An 18,090-nucleotide genomic window follows, 5' to 3' on the forward strand; every position below is an offset into this window, starting at 1 on the left:
ATTCTTCAGATTGGGGGCTCTTTTAAAAATGCAATTTGGATTCTCAGGTAGTTCCTTCCCTATGATCGGATCTTTTTTAAGTATCTTCCAGTGTTTTTTTATAACCCTTTTCACCTGTCGATGTTGAGAGCTGTAATTGGTGATGAAGGACCACTTAAAAGCATCGTTATTTTTGTCAATTCGTCTTCCTTCGGTTTTTTTGAAAAGACCCTCCCTGTCCGTAACTTCCACTTTTTTAAGGGATTATGAAATGTCCTGATCTTTATATCCACTGTCCTTAAAATTAAGAGACATTTCATTCGCTTGGGATAAAAACACATCTTTATCTGTACAATTTCTTCTTAGTCTCTTAAATTGACTAATGGGTATCGTATCCAGCCACCTTTTATGGTGGCAACTTTCTATGTCAATGTATGTGCTAGAATCCGTTGGTTTCACAATTTTTTTTGTCTTTATAGCTCCTTGTTCAATATAAATGGTCAAATCTAAAAAATTGACAAGAGAGTGACTTTTTTTGAAAGTTAATATAATATTAGAGTCATTGTTATTTAAGTATGTACAAAAATTGTCTAACTCTTCTATGGGGTGGTAGCATAGAAGAGTTAGACAATTTTTGTACATACTTAATTTTAAGGACAGTGGATATAAAGATCAGGACATTTCAGAATCCCTTAAAAAAGTGGAAGTTACGGACAGGGAGGGTCTTTTGAAAAAGACTGAAGGAAGACGAATTGACAAAAATAACGATGCTTTTAAGTGGTCCTTCATCACCAATTACAGCTCTCAACATCGACAGGTGAAAAGGGTTATAAAAAAACACTGGAAGATACTTAAAAAAGATCCGATCATAGGGAAGGAACTACCTGAGAATCCAAATTGCATTTTTAAAAGAGCCCCCAATCTGAAGAATAAATTAGTAAAGAGTCTGTGCCCACCCTCCCCGAAACAGGGTAATATTTTAACTAAGGGTTTTTTTAGGTGTGGAAGTTGTGTAGGATGTAAACAAATACCCAACACATTTGGTAAAAAAATGGTTGAGGTGGAGATTAACAAAAAGAGGTTTAAGATCAACCAATTTTTAACGTGTCATTCCTTTAATGTTATATATGCCATCGAGTGTACATGTGGCAAATTTTACATAGGTAGGACGGGTAGGGCGTTTAAAGTAAGACAGGGGGGAGATTTAGGGAACATTAGGAAAGGTAGAGACACACATGCACTTTCAAAACATTTTAAAGAAATTCATAACAGTGATATTAGACACATTAAGAATTTTTATGTATATGAAAAAGGTCCTTCCTGATGCCCGAGGGGGAGATATTGCGGTCAAATTAGCCAAAAATGAGATGACCATGATATATAATTACAATACTTTGACCCCCAACGGCATCAACAAAGATTTTGAATTAAAATGGTTTTTATAAGGATAATTTATTAACTTATGAATCATGATTTTTAATAGATTTTATAATGTTAGTATGTGTCTAATTGTATTCATTTTCACATTTATATACGGTGCCGGATTTTATTCTTGGAAAAAAGTGACTGTTCCCCTGATGAATAAGTACCCCAGCAACAAAGGACGTTTTGCCATGTGCTGAGCGGCTGAATGGAAATAAAATCCCGGAACTAACAGTGGAACGCAAAAACCGCCAGGACCGGAAGTGACATAACCGCCGTAACCGGAAGTGACGCAAACGGAAGTACGTTACTACCAGAAAGAGTAGCAGAAAGCGTGTGCGGGTCACTTGGCGGATGTGACGTCACTTAAAAAACCGGGAGCTTAGAAAACAGATTCTGGGAGGTCATAACATTTGCCGCCAAGAAGGGGGAATACTAATGTCCGGACAGGATAAGGGGATGGGATGCTTAACAGTGTCAAGTATAGGATGTTTAGAGGATAGGTAAATCCTTGTCTGGAAATAGGTGTTTATGTTTGGGAGATGATGTCATCAGTGTGGGGGTATAAATAGGATATCCTCTGTGATGGGAACAACACATGCCTTGAAAAAGATACTTCAAAGTATTGAAACGCGTTGGCTGGTGACCAAGTGGGAGTCTGGAAAGGACCCGTGGGAGGACTTGCAAGGTGCTGGGGATGCCTGGTTATATTTTTCTATCTGCCTTGTGATTTCTATCTTATGGTGAGAGTCCAGCCATTCCATTTGGCTTTTTATATTTATTAAAGCAATATTACACTATATTTGTTCCTATTCTGTTTTTATGAGAATCTTTTCTATGGAGTGATGTGCGGATGAAATACTGGGGATCATTTGAGGAAAATCCATATCCTCTCTTTTGTACCACGCATATTGCCTTATGATGTCCATATTATGGTGAGAGTCCAACCATTCCATTTGGCTTTTTATATCCATTAAATCAGTATTACACTATATCTGCTTCTATCCCTTTTTATGAGAATCTTTCATATGGAGTGATGGATGGATGAAAGATTGGGGACCACTCAAGGAAAAATCATATCCTCTCTCTTACACCACGCATATTGTCTATTATTTAGACATTACTATTTGGTACGGATTATACCTCATTTTTAGATCATTTTTGTTCAGAGGTTGACAGTACTATACTATTGTACATTTTATTTCCTTATTGAGGGCAAGAACTGGTGTTGAACAAGAATACTCAGAAATATCCTCAGAAACTCTTATCAAGCGCCTGAAGAGAAGCCGGTGATACTCTGTATTTCTATATTGTTTGTGGTGTGAGGTGACACCTTTTTTTACTTGGTATTCTTTGGGCAGCTCATAGCGCACCATACGTCTTCATTTTTTGTTAATAGATTCTGGTCTTGGACGACAGGATTATCTGTCAGTGCAAATGCAGATGGGACCCGGAACACTTGTCCAACAGATCTCACTGAAAACTCCGGCATGGAATCTGCCAAATGGAATGGCCTCGTAGGCCGCCACCATCTTCCCCAGCAATCGAGTGCATTGATGGATCGAGACTCTCACTGGCTTTAGAATTTGTTTGACCAGACTCTGAATTTCCAGAGCCTTCTCTTCTGGAAGAAAAACTCTCTGTAATTCTGTGTCCAGAATCATTCCCAAAAACGATAGTCGTTTCGTCAGACTCAACTGTGACTTTGGCAAGTTCAGGAGCCAACCATGTTGTTGCAGAACTGTCAGGGAAATCGTAATGCTCTGCAGTAATTAGTCCCTGGATCTCGCCTTTATAAGTACATCATCCAAGTACGGGATAATTGTGACTCCTTGCATGCGCAGGAGAACCATCATTTCCACCATAACTTTGGTGAAAACCCTCGGAGCCAAGGATAGACAAACGGCAATGTTTGGTAATGACAATCCTGAATCGCAAACCTCAGGTAAGCCTGATGCGGAGGATATATGGGGACGTGTAAGCAGGCATCCTCTATGTCGACCGACAGCATAAAATCCCCTTCCTCCAGACTGGAGATCACTGCTCAGAGAGATTCAATCTTGAATTTGAATTTTCTCAGATAGAAATTGAGGGATTTTAGGCTCAGAATTGGTCTGACCGAGCCGTTCGGCTTCGGGACCACTAAGAGGCTCAAATAAAAACCTTCTCCCTGGTGTGTTGATTTTGACACAGCTTTTGTATCACATAGTGTAGTACCTCCCTGTCCGGAAGAGACGCTGGTAAGGCTGATTTGAAAAATCGCTGATGGGGAACATCTTGAAACTCCAGTTTGTACCCTTGGGACATTATTTCTGACACCCATGGTCTAGGGCCGAACGAACCCAGAACTGACTGAAGAGTTGGAGACGTGCCCCCACAGGTGCGGACTCCCGCAGAGGAGTCCCAGCGACATGCGGTGGATTTTGCAGAAGCCGGAGAGGACTTCTGCTCTTGGGAACCTGCCACAGCCGGTGACCTTTTTTCCTTTCCTCTTCAAGCAAGGAAGGAAGATCCTCGTCCTTTTTTTATTTATTGGGCTGAAAGGACTGTATCTGATAGTGGTGCATCTTCTTTTGTTGTGCAGGAACATAAGGTAAAAAATTATGACTTACCCGCGGTAGCCGTAGATACCAGGTCAGCGAGGCCGTCACCAAACAAGACACCACCTTTATACGGCAGAGATCTTAGAGTCAGAATCAGCATTCTGTTGATGAATCCACAATGCTCTTCTAGCTGACACTGCCATGGCATTGGCCCTTGACCCCAAAAGGCCAATGTCTCTCACAGCTTCCTTTAGGTAGGCTGCAGCGCCCTTGATATAACCCAGTGTCAAAAGAATGCTATCCCTATCCAGGGTATCTATCTCAGATGACAAGTTATCTGCCCACTTTTCAATAGCGCTACTCACCCACGCTGAAGCAACGGCAGGTCTGAGCAGCATACCTGTAGTGACATACATGGATTTCAATGTATTTTCCTGCTTACGATCCGCAGGTTCCTTTAGGGCTGCCGTGTCAGGGGACTGAAGCGCCACCTTTTTGGATAGTCGTGACAGAGCCTTGTCTACAGTGGGGGGAGACTCCCACTTTTCCCTATCCCCAGAGGGGGATGGATACGCCACCGGAATTCCCTTGGGAATCTGAAACTTCTTGTCAGGATTTTCCCAAACCTTTTCAAAAAAGCGTGTTCAGTTCATGAGAGGGAGGAAACGTTACCTCAGGTTTCTATCCTTTATACATACAGACCCTTGTATCAGGAACAGCAGGATCCTCCGTGATATGTAACACGTCTTTTATCGCCACAATCATGTACTGAATGCTCTTATCCAGTTTAGGATTTAATCTGGCATCACTATAGTCGACACTGGAGTCAGAGTCCGTGTCGGTATCTGCTATCTGGGTAAAGGAACACTTTTATTTAATAAAGCCACATTTGCATTTAAAGCACGCAAACATTCACCCAATCAGGAGTCGGCGGTGCTGACATGGTCACTCCCACAGCCGTTTCTGTCCCTAATCCAGCCTCCTCCTGAGAAGAGCACTCAGCCTCAGACTTGCCGACACACGTGTACCGACACCCACAGACACACTGGGCATATAGGGGACAGACCCACAGTAAAGCCTGTCAGAGAAACACAGAGGGAGTTTGCCAGCTCACAACCCAATGCTTATCCCGATTCTGAAAACCTTTATACAGAGCCTCAGACCTGTTAGCGCTTTTATAAATACATATATAGCACCAAAATAACTGTGCCCTTGAGTGTGTTCTTGAGGCATACTATATATTTCTGCCCAGACAACAAATTCAATCAGCAATAACCTGCCAATACCTGAGACGCGGATCAGGGTGTTATATATAGTGGACATTTTTTACCAAGAAATTACCAATTCTACTAATAATAGGCTTACCGGTACACTGCACTGAGAAAAGCAATAATATTTGCACTAAGACAATTACAGGATCAGTTTTTACTCAAATTATGGAGATTTATATCCTAGATCTTGAATAATTATTAGATTATTTCGCTACTACCTCTCTAAGGGAACATATGATATGCAATCGATGGGGAGATTGTATGTGCTATGAAGCTTGGACACATACTAATCAACACTGTTATTGTTACTTATATTCTACGCCAGTAGCATCCATTACAACAGGCTGACATTTATGGTAAATCTATCTATAGGGCTACCGCTTCTTGTTTCAGCCGACTATATCATCCTACAATTTGTCTCCTCTTGTTAGGGGACTGTCAATGCTTATTATTGCAGGAACTATTGTCAGGATCAATAACATTGACCCTGACCAGGTCACGTGTATCTCCCCACGGTGTGTTCATACCACGCGTAAATTTAGGCGTGTTTTTTTTGTTGTTTTTTCTTTTTTTGTGAATTCTGGTATTTATGTGTACATGTTCATGTCCTAGTCTTGGTTTGTGGCAACATTTTTTTAATGATAATCAATAAAAGTTATATTTTATGTAATATCTTTCAATGAGTGCCCCCAAAAAACGAGAGTCTCTTTTTCTTCTTTTTTGGTACAATGTACCATTTTTACCAAAACCTGCTTGGCTGCTGAGTTAACACAGACCACCACATTTTTATTCTATATTTCTAGACTTTTTATAATTAAAATACTATATAAAAAAGTAAATTGATATACATATATTTGCAGGGAACCCCCTTTATTGAACATACAGAAATGGAATAGTTTGTAGAAAATGATTATACGAGTATTGGAATGATGAAATGATTTATGTCACACGCTGAGTGTGGAGAATGTGCAGCATGGTCAGGGATAGACTTAGGCATTAGGGGGCTCCGGTTACTTAAGACAGGGGGCCCTAAGGTCTAAAATAAAATAAAAAAATAAAAATATACAGGTTGAGTAACCCTTATCCAAAATGCTTGGGACCAGAGGTATTTTGGATATCGGATTTTTCCGTATTTTGGAATAATTAGATACCATAATGAGATGTCATGGTGATGGGACCTAAATCTAAGCACAGAATGCATTTATGTTACATATTCACCTTATACACACAGCCTGAAGGTCATTTCAGCCAATATTTTTTTTATAACATTCTGCATTAAACAAAGTGTGTCTACATTCACACAATTCATTTATGTTTCATATCCACCTTATATACACTGTGTGAAGGTCAATTAATACAATATTATTAATAACTTTTTGTATTAAACAAAGTTTGTGTACATTAAGCTATCAAAAAACAAAGGTTTCACTATCTCACTCTCACTCAAAAAAGTCCGTATTTCGGAATATTCCGTATTTCGGAATATTTGGATATGGGATACTCAACCTATATATATATATATATATATACCAAACCAGACGGGCGGCACTCAGAGCAGTTAATCAAATGAAAGCGTGCAGTGACTTTATTGTCATGAAGACATCAACGTTTCGGGGTCGCAGCCCCGTCGTCAGGATAAGTGCAAATAGGCAAAAAAAGTGATTTAAATACCTTAGTTGTAGGAGACACTCCTCCCGCTCGTGGAGTCCACGCCGCCCGGATCCCGGTCGAGACATACCTCACATCCGGAAGTGACGTAGTGCCGGTCCGTCCAGCTGACGTGTTGCCAGTGAGGGGGAGATCACCATGGTTACTGGGCACACATACAAATAAAAACGTGAAATGAGTTTACATAAGTGAAATAATTACAACAGTAAATATATATGCATTGCTGTAGTTGATAAGAATTAAAAGTGCAGTGTGTAAAATTATCCAATCATAAAAATACAAGCAACGTGTTAAAAAACTGTGAACACAGAAAAACATATATCATAGAGCAATGCAATGTGTGAAAAATATATAGATAAATAGAGCATGTCAGTAAACCTGTGACATTAATATGAGAACACCTTATAAAAATTATTTAAATTTTTTTAAAACTGGAGAGCAAGTATAAACTCTCTTCATAATGAACTGTAATGTTATGGTAATAAACCTTATTGCCTGGAGTTTGTGAGTCATTCTGACATATAGAGGTAATAATTAAATACTATAAAAGTACAAAGGTACAAATATACAAAACCTACTGCATGATAATAATATATAAGTACGGGAGAAACTTAATAATTATTAATTTATAAGAAACATCTCAAATTCATATGTTCATTTAAACCTTTCGGATGGATAGTATTTAATCTGTGAATCCATCTAGATTCTAATTGCAGAAGTTTCTTAGAGCGATCTCCTCCTCGTAGTGATTTGGGTACCTGGTCTATTATTTTGTACCTCAATGTTGCCATGCCATGTTTGGCTTGGGCAAAGTGCCTGGCTACAGGTTGTTCACTGTCACCTGTTTTAATGGCCTCCCGGATTGCATACCTGTGTTGCGCCATGCGTATTTTAAACGTGCAATCCGTTTTGCCCACATACGTTAATCCGCACGGGCAAATGATGAGGTATATAACAAATTTAGACTCACAGGAAAGTGGGTATTGTATGGTGAATATCTTTCCTGTGTATGGATGTCTAAATTTGTCACCCGGGGTGAGATAGCTGCATGTTGTGCAGCCACTACACCGAAAGCAACCCGGTTTCCTACTAAGGAAGTGTCGTTTATGTGTTTCAAAATTGGATATGTCTGTTTTGACCACATAGTCCCTGATGCTTTTATTTCTGGTGTGGCTGACAAGGAGTTTAGAATCGAAAACTTCACCAAGTTCCTTATCCGTTGCCACTATGGGCCACAGTTGTTTCATTTTTTTAGTAAGATGTATACTACTGGTGTTATATTGTGTGACCCATGGAAATCTACCTGTCAGCGTTTTTTTCTCTTTAGGGGCTAACAGTTGTTCTCGTGAGTGGTCAAGAGCTTGTATCCTAGCTTGTTGTAGCTCATTAAGTGGATATCCTCGCTCTAGAAATTTTTTCAGCATCATATCCAAATCTCGATCTCTTTTTTCTGGTGTGCTGTCAATTCGACACACCCGAAGGAATTGAGAAAAAGGTAAACTACCTGTGGTTGATCTGGGGTGGAAACTGTCTCGCTTAAGAAGATTGTTTCTGTCCGTAGGTTTGACATAGAGTGATGTATTGATTACGCCATTCTGTACGGTGATTTGTACATCCAAAAAAGTAATTGTATTTGTATTGGACTCTATGGTAAATTTAACCGGACTGGATGTCAAATTGTGTGCTTGTATCAATGTGTGTAGTTGATCCAGGGGCCCTGTCCAGAATATCAACACATCATCTATATACCTAGTGTATAGTTTCAGGTGGCAATTGATGTGTTGGTCTTGTAGAAATAGATCTTTTTCTACTTCCCACATGTAAATATTTGCAAAGGCTGGGGCTACCGCTGACCCCATCGCACAGCCTGTGCGTTGAATATAATATCTTTTATCATGTAAGAAGTAGTTATGTGTCAAGGTATATCTGAGTAGTTGTAAGAAAAACTCAGTTTCTGGACCTTTAAATAGCGGATTATTAGTAATAAGACGTCGCACTGCAAGTAGTCCCGCCTCATGCGGTATGCATGTATATAGACTAGTAACGTCTATCGTTGATAGTATCGTATCAGGGGGAAGTATACCTGCTGTCTGCAACATCCTAAGTAGCGAGGATGTGTCTTTTAAATGGGTACTGGTCTGCTGGATACAGGGTTGTAAAAAAGTATCGCAATATACAGCCAGTGGTTCACATAGTGATCCCCGAGCCGAGATAATCGGTCTACCAGGGGGCTTAATGGGGTCCTTGTGGATTTTTGGGATGCAATAAAAAATGGGTACAATGGGGTTTTCTCTACTTAAAGCTTTAGATGTAGATGTCGATATAATCCCTACAGAAACAACTTCAGACAGAATGGCATCTAGTTCACGCTTAAAAACATTAGTAGGGTCATTCTGCAAATATCCATACGTACTAGAGTCTGACAATAAACGTGTACATTCTGTTTTGTATGCATCAGTATCAAGCACCACAATACCACCCCCTTTATCCGCACCCCTAATGATAATGTCCTGCCTTTTACTTAGTCCCTTCAGGGCAGCAAACTCATCCTTGGACATATTGGGGTGTGGATTGTAGTGGGGTTCATCATCTAAATGTTCCATCATCCTGCTAAAAGTCTTGATGGAGGGATTAAGAGAAGTTGGTTCAAATGTAGATTTATTAAGTTTACTCACCTGAGAGGGGATCTCATTAGCAGCCGTGTTGGTGTGTCCCGGTGATTGTTTATGAAAGAATTCCTTTAATTTGAGGGATCTAGATAGTTTATATGTCTCTATCTTCCATTGAAAGGGATCAATAGACCTGGTGGGGACAAATCCAAGTCCTTTGCTTAACACCTTAGTTTCCACGGGTGTTAACACCTTGGTGGATAAATTAAAGATCAGTTGCGTCCCCTCCTCGGTGGCTTTGCGTTGTTCTTGGGTCCTCTTCTTCCGCCTCGTTTGTCCACCTCTCCTCGTGAACGTGCTCCTCTGCCTGCGATAATGGCCCTGGTGCGAACCCCTAAAGGGGCCTCTCCTGCCTGTTGTGTGTTTGTGGGGGTCTCATCCATTTCGCTGGCTGATGTACTGGAGTATGGTTGACGTTGTTCACGGCGTCTGGTAAAATGTTGTCTTACTGGAGTATATCTGGTATTGCTGTTATAAAGCCATGAATATACTCTATGTTGAGCATAGTCTTGTTGTACTTTGATCAACTTTTGTTTTTTAAACTTGATCAAGTTGATCTTATATTGCTCAACTTCTCCTTCCAGTTTAATCATCCAGTCTGGAGGTGGGGAGAGCGGTATGGCGTGCTCTGTGTTAAAAGCTCCAATTTTTTGTTTGGTGATATTCATCTCCCGTGTTGCTTCTTCAATCACGAGGAGTAGCAGGTCCATGGAGCATTTATTTAACACAGAGATCCATTTTCTGCAAAAAGTCACGTCATATCTCCCAATTGTGGGCATATTGTGGATGCGAAATCCGCGTGGGATTTGCTTAGCCCTGAAATAGTCCGACAGTGTCATACCATGATAGAGATAGTCGATCTCCCGTTTGCGTAATTTTAGTAAGTCTCTATACAGATCATCACTTGAGGTTCCTGCCTCCGTTTCAAATGCCGAGGTTTTGAAGAGGATATTCTCTGCCTCAGCTTCAGAGAAACTGAGTGTGTCAGAATTGTCACATTGTAAAAAGTGTGTAGCACCATCAGCTACTTCATCATCCAGTGCAGCCATGTTGCTCAATAAATAATGTCCAGGTAAAGAGACAATGTGATATAAAGTGCTGAGTGCTGTGCAATAATTAGTAAAGTGCAAAACCGCAACCTGTGCGTGTGTTGCGGGTGAAAAGAGTCCTCCTGAGTAAAAATATATAGGATATGCGTGGTGCCCTGGTCAACAAATGGTTAACCCCTGCCAGGAACCAATTTGTAATACAAACAGACAGTGTGACCCGGCACTCACAGTTCCTAGATGAAAGCTTCCTTGGCTCACGGTGCCCTCCCACGGGTAACGACCCGACAATACACCAAACCAGACGGGCGGCACTCAGAGCAGTTAATCAAATGAAAGCGTGCAGTGACTTTATTGTCATGAAGACATCAACGTTTCGGGGTCGCAGCCCCGTCGTCAGGATAAGTGCAAATAGGCAAAAAAAGTGATTTAAATACCTTAGTTGTAGGAGGCACTCCTCCCGCTCGTGGAGTCCACGCCGCCCGGATCCCGGTCGAGACATACCTCACATCCGGAAGTGACGTAGTGCCGGTCCGTCCAGCTGACGTGTTGCCAGTGAGGGGGAGATCACCATGGTTACTGGGCACACATACAAATAAAAACGTGAAATGAGTTTACATAAGTGAAATAATTACAACAGTAAATATATATGCATTGCTGTAGTTGATAAGAATTAAAAGTGCAGTGTGTAAAATTATCCAATCATAAAAATACAAGCAACGTGTTAAAAAACTGTGAACACAGAAAAACATATATCATAGAGCAATGCAATGTGTGAAAAATATATAGATAAATAGAGCATGTCAGTAAACCTGTGACATTAATATGAGAACACCTTATAAAAATTATTTAAATTTTTTTAAAACTGGAGAGCAAGTATAAACTCTCTTCATAATGAACTGTAATGTTATGGTAATAAACCTTATTGCCTGGAGTTTGTGAGTCATTCTGACATATAGAGGTAATAATTAAATACTATAAAAGTACAAAGGTACAAATATACAAAACCTACTGCATGATAATAATATATAAGTACGGGAGAAACTTAATAATTATTAATTTATAAGAAACATCTCAAATTCATATGTTCATTTAAACCTTTCGGATGGATAGTATTTAATCTGTGAATCCATCTAGATTCTAATTGCAGAAGTTTCTTAGAGCGATCTCCTCCTCGTAGTGATTTGGGTACCTGGTCTATTATTTTGTACCTCAATGTTGCCATGCCATGTTTGGCTTGGGCAAAGTGCCTGGCTACAGGTTGTTCACTGTCACCTGTTTTAATGGCCTCCCGGATTGCATACCTGTGTTGCGCCATGCGTATTTTAAACGTGCAATCCGTTTTGCCCACATACGTTAATCCGCACGGGCAAATGATGAGGTATATAACAAATTTAGACTCACAGGAAAGTGGGTATTGTATGGTGAATATCTTTCCTGTGTATGGATGTCTAAATTTGTCACCCGGGGTGAGATAGCTGCATGTTGTGCAGCCACTACACCGAAAGCAACCCGGTTTCCTACTAAGGAAGTGTCGTTAATGTGTTTCAAAATTGGATATGTCTGTTTTGACCACATAGTCCCTGATGCTTTTATTTCTGGTGTGGCTGCACTCGAGACAACTAAATACAAAACGAAAGATGTTGTAATCAACGTTTCAGCGCTTTATTTGTGCGTTTTCATCAGAAAATTTGTGCATTGTATCTTGATGAAAACGCACAAATAAATCATTGAAATGTTGATCACAATGGGTCGTCTTTGTATTTAGTCATCTAGAGTCCCGACACACACGCTTCCATGCAATAAGACCCTGACAGGCTTGACAGGGTTTCCAGGAAAATACCAGGACACAATTGTTGCGTGAAGCAAGGGAGTGTCGGCTTAATGGAATCTTTATTATATATGTATGTACACACAGCAGCAGCGGATCTTGCCCTGGTGCGGCGCCCTCCGGATGGCGCCGGCGCCCTCCGGAAGGCGGTGCCCCGGGCAAAAGTCCTGCTTGCCCGTGGCAAGATCCGCTACTGTATGTATATACATAGATACACACATATATTTCTGTTTATTTATATATATATATATACACACACACATACACACACACATATATATATATATATATATACACTGCATATATATATATATATATATATATATATATTAACCCAGAGGCTTAAGTTCACATTTAAATAATATCTAAAAAAAGTTCAACATAGCCTTTCTTACTATTCCACTGCTGTTGGCAAGAATAGGCTCTGTCATACATTAAAGCAGGGCAGCGAGATCTTCATGCACGTTCCTCCTCTGAGCAGTGAGCACAACACACAATCTCCACATGCGCCATGCCAGGGTCCCGCCTCCTTCTTTCCTGCAACCTGCTTGACAGTCAGTCACTGATCTGCAGGCTGCAGATGCACCTGATATTGGTTAGTTTAGCAGTCACTCGGCAGCCCAGTCCTGCTCTGCGGTGCTGGCAGTGACTGCTGTGAGGAAGTCAGGAAGGTGATCAGATAGTGCAGCGGTGAAGAAGTGAGCGTGCGCGTGCGTGTTGCTCTGGTGACCAGGCCTTGTGTTATGGCGGAAGAGTGGAACTAGGACACTGGAGAGGCTGTATACAGGTCCCAGGATTCGGTCAAAACTTGAAGATCCAGTAAAGGGAAATGTCAGGCACTGCTGCTGCTGCCCAGGACACAGCACTGTCCCTTGCTGCAGCACATGCTCTGCGCTCAACTGGGGACAAGCGTGCACCAGACCCGGCAGCATTAAACCAGGTAGCCGGGCGCTGCAATATTAGTGCAGCACGGCTCCGTGTGTGCAGATGCTGGCACACACCTAGTTACTGCCCTGATGAACAATATTGTGAGCTGTGATATGCTCAAAATTTACTGAAAATTACTGGAAATTATTGGTATTGAGGTTAGTAATACTGTAGGAACAAAGACAGACCAATATTCTGTGATTTTATCTGGTTTTAAGATTTTTGTAAAAACACTGAGAATGTACAGATGGCATCTCACAACTTTTGGACACAAATCTTATGTGATAGAATAATAATAAGCGCCCACTGTATCCATTTAATTATTTATGAAACTTAATATAACAATGTGATACTTTTTTTAATGATACTGTGTAAAACTGTGTATGACAAAGCTTTTTCTGTTACCTGATTATTTTGCTTTGTTGAATATCTGTGTTTAAATGTTATATATGATTAGGGAGATGTATCAAAGCTTGGAGAGAGATAAAGTAGAGAGCTATAAACTACCAACCAGTTACTGTCATTTTTCAAATACTGTGTAAGAAAAACCAATTTGTGTTCCCTAATGCACACTGAGTGAGTAATAATACTACATAATAGTCAGATAATACGGAGATCTTAGTTGCGTATATCTGCAGATATAGGGTTAAGCCCCCAGGCCGATCGACAAGGCTTCTCCATCACTGGGGGTCCCTAATACTAGGTATGGGTCCGGGGTGCAGGACCCCATCATGCCGGCACAGGTCAGCTACCCCAGGTCAGCACACAGGTGAAAGTTAATAAGGGTTAATAAGAAGCACAGAAGTGCTATATAAGTGAAGTGTGATTAAATACAAAAATATATACAAAATGATAGGGAAAATCATGAGTGTGAATAAAGTGTTAGGGTGTGCCGACCTGAAGCCACCCAGCCATACCGACACAGGGGCCACGCACCCCACACCCACTCCATAAATAATTACATATATGTCTGGGTCTAAATGCCCAGTGTAAGGCCACATGATAATGGCTCCTACAGCATCTGAGAACCAGCTTACCTGGAGACACCCCTGGATTCCCCAATGGCACTCTGGAGTCAGCAATCCCTCCTAATGCTGACCCATCCATGCCTCTCTAAATTCAATGCACAAAATGGTAAGCTGCTCAATCAGATGTAATATCAGTCAGATATACGCAACTAAGATCTCCGTATTATCTGATTATTATGTAGTATTATTACTCACTCAGTGTGCATTAGGGAACACATAGTTTTTTCTTACACAGAATAACCCCTCCCTTTTAGCACCTGACTGATATTACATCTGATTGAGCAGCTTACCATTTTGTGCATTTTTCAAATACTGCCTACAAATTGATAGTTAGGAGTTTGGTGGATGGTACTTTATCTCTCTCCACTTTCTCTCTCTCCAAGACTTGATACAACTCAAAGTGATGCATATTAAGGTTGTAATTACCTCACATATATGTTACAATTAGCTATTGCATATTAAGGTTGGAAGTATCCCACATGTTTAATTGTTAAACAGTACATGGTAGTTTAATACAATCATTGTGCTGCATATGTGCAGTGGTGCAGAGAGAAGGGGAAAGAGGGTACAAACTACCTGGGCCAAGGTCTGATGGAGGAGCCATGTCCCCTCCTGACCTGCCAGCAGCTGCAGCTTTTCTTCTTAGCCCTGCACACACTACTGTGTACTGGCGTGCAGTGTGACCAGGGAAGTGTTTAAAATTCAATATTTTTCTGTATTTTATTCTAAGGGTGCATGCTCACACCTCCAGTGATTAGGTCACGCCCATTGGAATTACCTGAGCCCAACCAGGCTCTCTACTGCCCTGCATCTGTCACTACTCTCCCAGTCCATATATTTGTCCTTTATTCAGTTAAAAATATCACTTTTGTTTCAGTATACCCTACCTTAATCCCACTGCACTCAATTCCTTTAGATAATAACATTTAATATTTCTACATGGGTTTTTATTACCCCTTTTCTTATTTTTTATATCAATTGACATATTACCCCCTTTTCATGCCTAAAAAACTATTTTGACACTTATTATATTCAACCACCCACTTATACAGTATGCATTTTGGTCCCTCCTTTCTTCTTTGTTTTCAGCTCTGTTTGCATGACATCTCCTAGTTTTGTGTCATTCAAACGTATCCCCTTATCCCATGGCAATGGGTCTGGGAAAGCAATGGATCATATGTCTAATAACATGTTCAGCATCAGCTGTCAGTCAGGAGGGTTTCTGATTCAATATTGCCGGCTATGTTCCCTGACAACTATTGTCACCTCTAATATGGATCACTCAGCAGTAATTGAAATATTTATATTAGTACTCTCCTTTACCTGCTGTAGGTAAGATACTGAACAAAATATCAGACATCACCATTGACAATTTTGGTTTATTATCACTCAAGTAGCAAGATATATATTACTCACTCATGAATTTCATTATCTGGTATCCCCTATTCCCATATCCATTATGTCCGACACTTGTCTGATTATTCCTTTATGCAAACCTTTTAATGAGAAGGCAGTGGGTGACAGAGAGAGGCAGTGGGGGAAAGGGGTACAAGTACAAAGTCCAATGAGGTGAGGAGAATGGTGGTCTACCTTGGAGGGAGTCCCATCCCCACTGTTTCCTTAGTTTAGCAATTGCTCAGGAATGCTCTGGAAGCACCAACTACATCAGACATAAGGGGTTTCTTATTCACAGAGAGTCTGTGAATTAGAGGCAGTACATGGAAGTAATCATCAGCAGTGATAGGCAGCCCAACAACCCTATCTATCCACCTCAGATGGCAGACTGATGCAGCTGCACACACCAACAAGGTCATCCCCACCTCCCTAAAGTAAGAGGCAGGTCACTCAGACAGGGTGACCCACTCTGCTCCAAGCTCTGGGCCAGTCGTCTGATATTATCAGAATGGTCAGGTAGCCTGCCAAGGAAAACTCATTGCTGGTCTTAAGCACCCACGGGCCTTGGTGCAATGCACCAGATTCACCAGTAGTAACTCTGCCCCTGCTCTTTGCCATTTACCCAGAATTTCCCTGATTGCTTTCTAACACCTTATGACTGACTGAAGATTTGGATTGGTGCCTTGAAGAACATTGCAGTTTTTTTTTAGTGATTTTCGGATTCATTTTGTGCCATATTTTTATTCATATGTATTTTAGGACATCTGTTTTTACTATTTTGAACATGTGAAGGAATTTAAATTGATTTTATGCAAAGTACTTCCGAGAATCAGTGTGTAGCTTTATATTGATATGTATTTCTCTTTGACAATTTGTCATGATTTATGTAAAGCAGGGCTGGCCAAACCGGTCCTCGAGATCTACCAACAGTTTATGTTTTCCAGGTCTCCTGGAGACCTGTAGAACTGTCAGTTAGGAATGAATGCAGCACATCTTAATTAGTAATGACTACACCTGTGCACTAGCCAGGTGGTCTGGAAAATGTGTACTGTTGGTAGATCTCGAGGACCAGTTTGGCCAGCTCTGATGTAAAGGATATGTTTGATTCTCCCAATAAAATATTGATTTGATTCACAGTTTTGTTTGGATATTCCTGGTTTACATCACTATGTGTGAGTAAAGGATGTGTTCTATAACCTATGTGTCATAGACACTAAACCAAAAATTAGGCAACAATTATGTGAGTAAGGGGTTACTCATTTGTAATGTTGCAATTATCATTGTGTTATTTACACTTTCATTTAATTTAATCCATGCCCTCATTATCTTTACTTTGACTTTAGCATCATGGTAGTATTCATTTCAGCATTCTTTGTTCTCTAACATGAATACACACATTTGCCTCTGCTCATAATTGTCCTTCCCAAGTTGCTTTATACAGTCAACCAGATGTCTTCTGGTGACATTGTATAAAAGGGTATGCGGTCAATAGATCTGCAGTGTCCAGTTAGACAGTCAATAGGAAGACACTGTATGGTTGACATGTATTAGGTTGACATGGTCAAAAGGTCAACATGGTTATTAGGTCGACATATGAAAGGTTCATAGTGCTTATGGTCGACAGAAACAAAATGTAATCAAGTTTAAATGGTCGACATGCCAATGGTCGACACACATATGGTTGACATAAGTTTTTGTTTAAATCTCACTTTTTTTAACGTTTTCATACTTTATCATCCATGTGGACAATTACTGGGGATAGTAACCTGTGCCAAGTGCAGCGGTAGTGGAGTGAGGAACCTTGCCCGAAGCATGGCGAGTGAAGCGAGCCATGCAAAGGGTCACGGTGCACTGATTGATGGTCCACATGCGCAGACACCAGATGCACAAAAAAATGCAAAAATGTTGTGTCAACCTTTTCCTGTGTTGACCATTTGTACCTGTCAACCTTTTCCAGTGTCGACCTTTCATTGGTCGACCTAATGACCATGTTGACCTTTTTGTACATGTCAACCTATTCCCCGTCAACAATATGGTGTCGACCTAATGATTGTAGACCTTCTTACTGTAGATCTATTGATCCATAACCATATGGAAGAACTTTAAACTGCTCCTGCTACACCTGTCTGAGAAAGACTCTCTCTCGTGACTAGTCCGAGGTATCAAAACAGTAATACTTTTATATCTCTTTTACCTATCCTTGCCTAAAGACTTTTAGGGTTTAAAAGTATGACAAGTTGATAATAATAAATAATGTATGAAAATGCTTGTTGTTTTTTCCCCGTTTGTTTAAAGAATCACATGCATGTGT

The sequence above is a fragment of the Pseudophryne corroboree genome, chromosome 6 (assembly GCF_028390025.1).
Source record: "Pseudophryne corroboree isolate aPseCor3 chromosome 6, aPseCor3.hap2, whole genome shotgun sequence".
NCBI classification, from domain to species: domain Eukaryota; kingdom Metazoa; phylum Chordata; class Amphibia; order Anura; family Myobatrachidae; genus Pseudophryne; species Pseudophryne corroboree.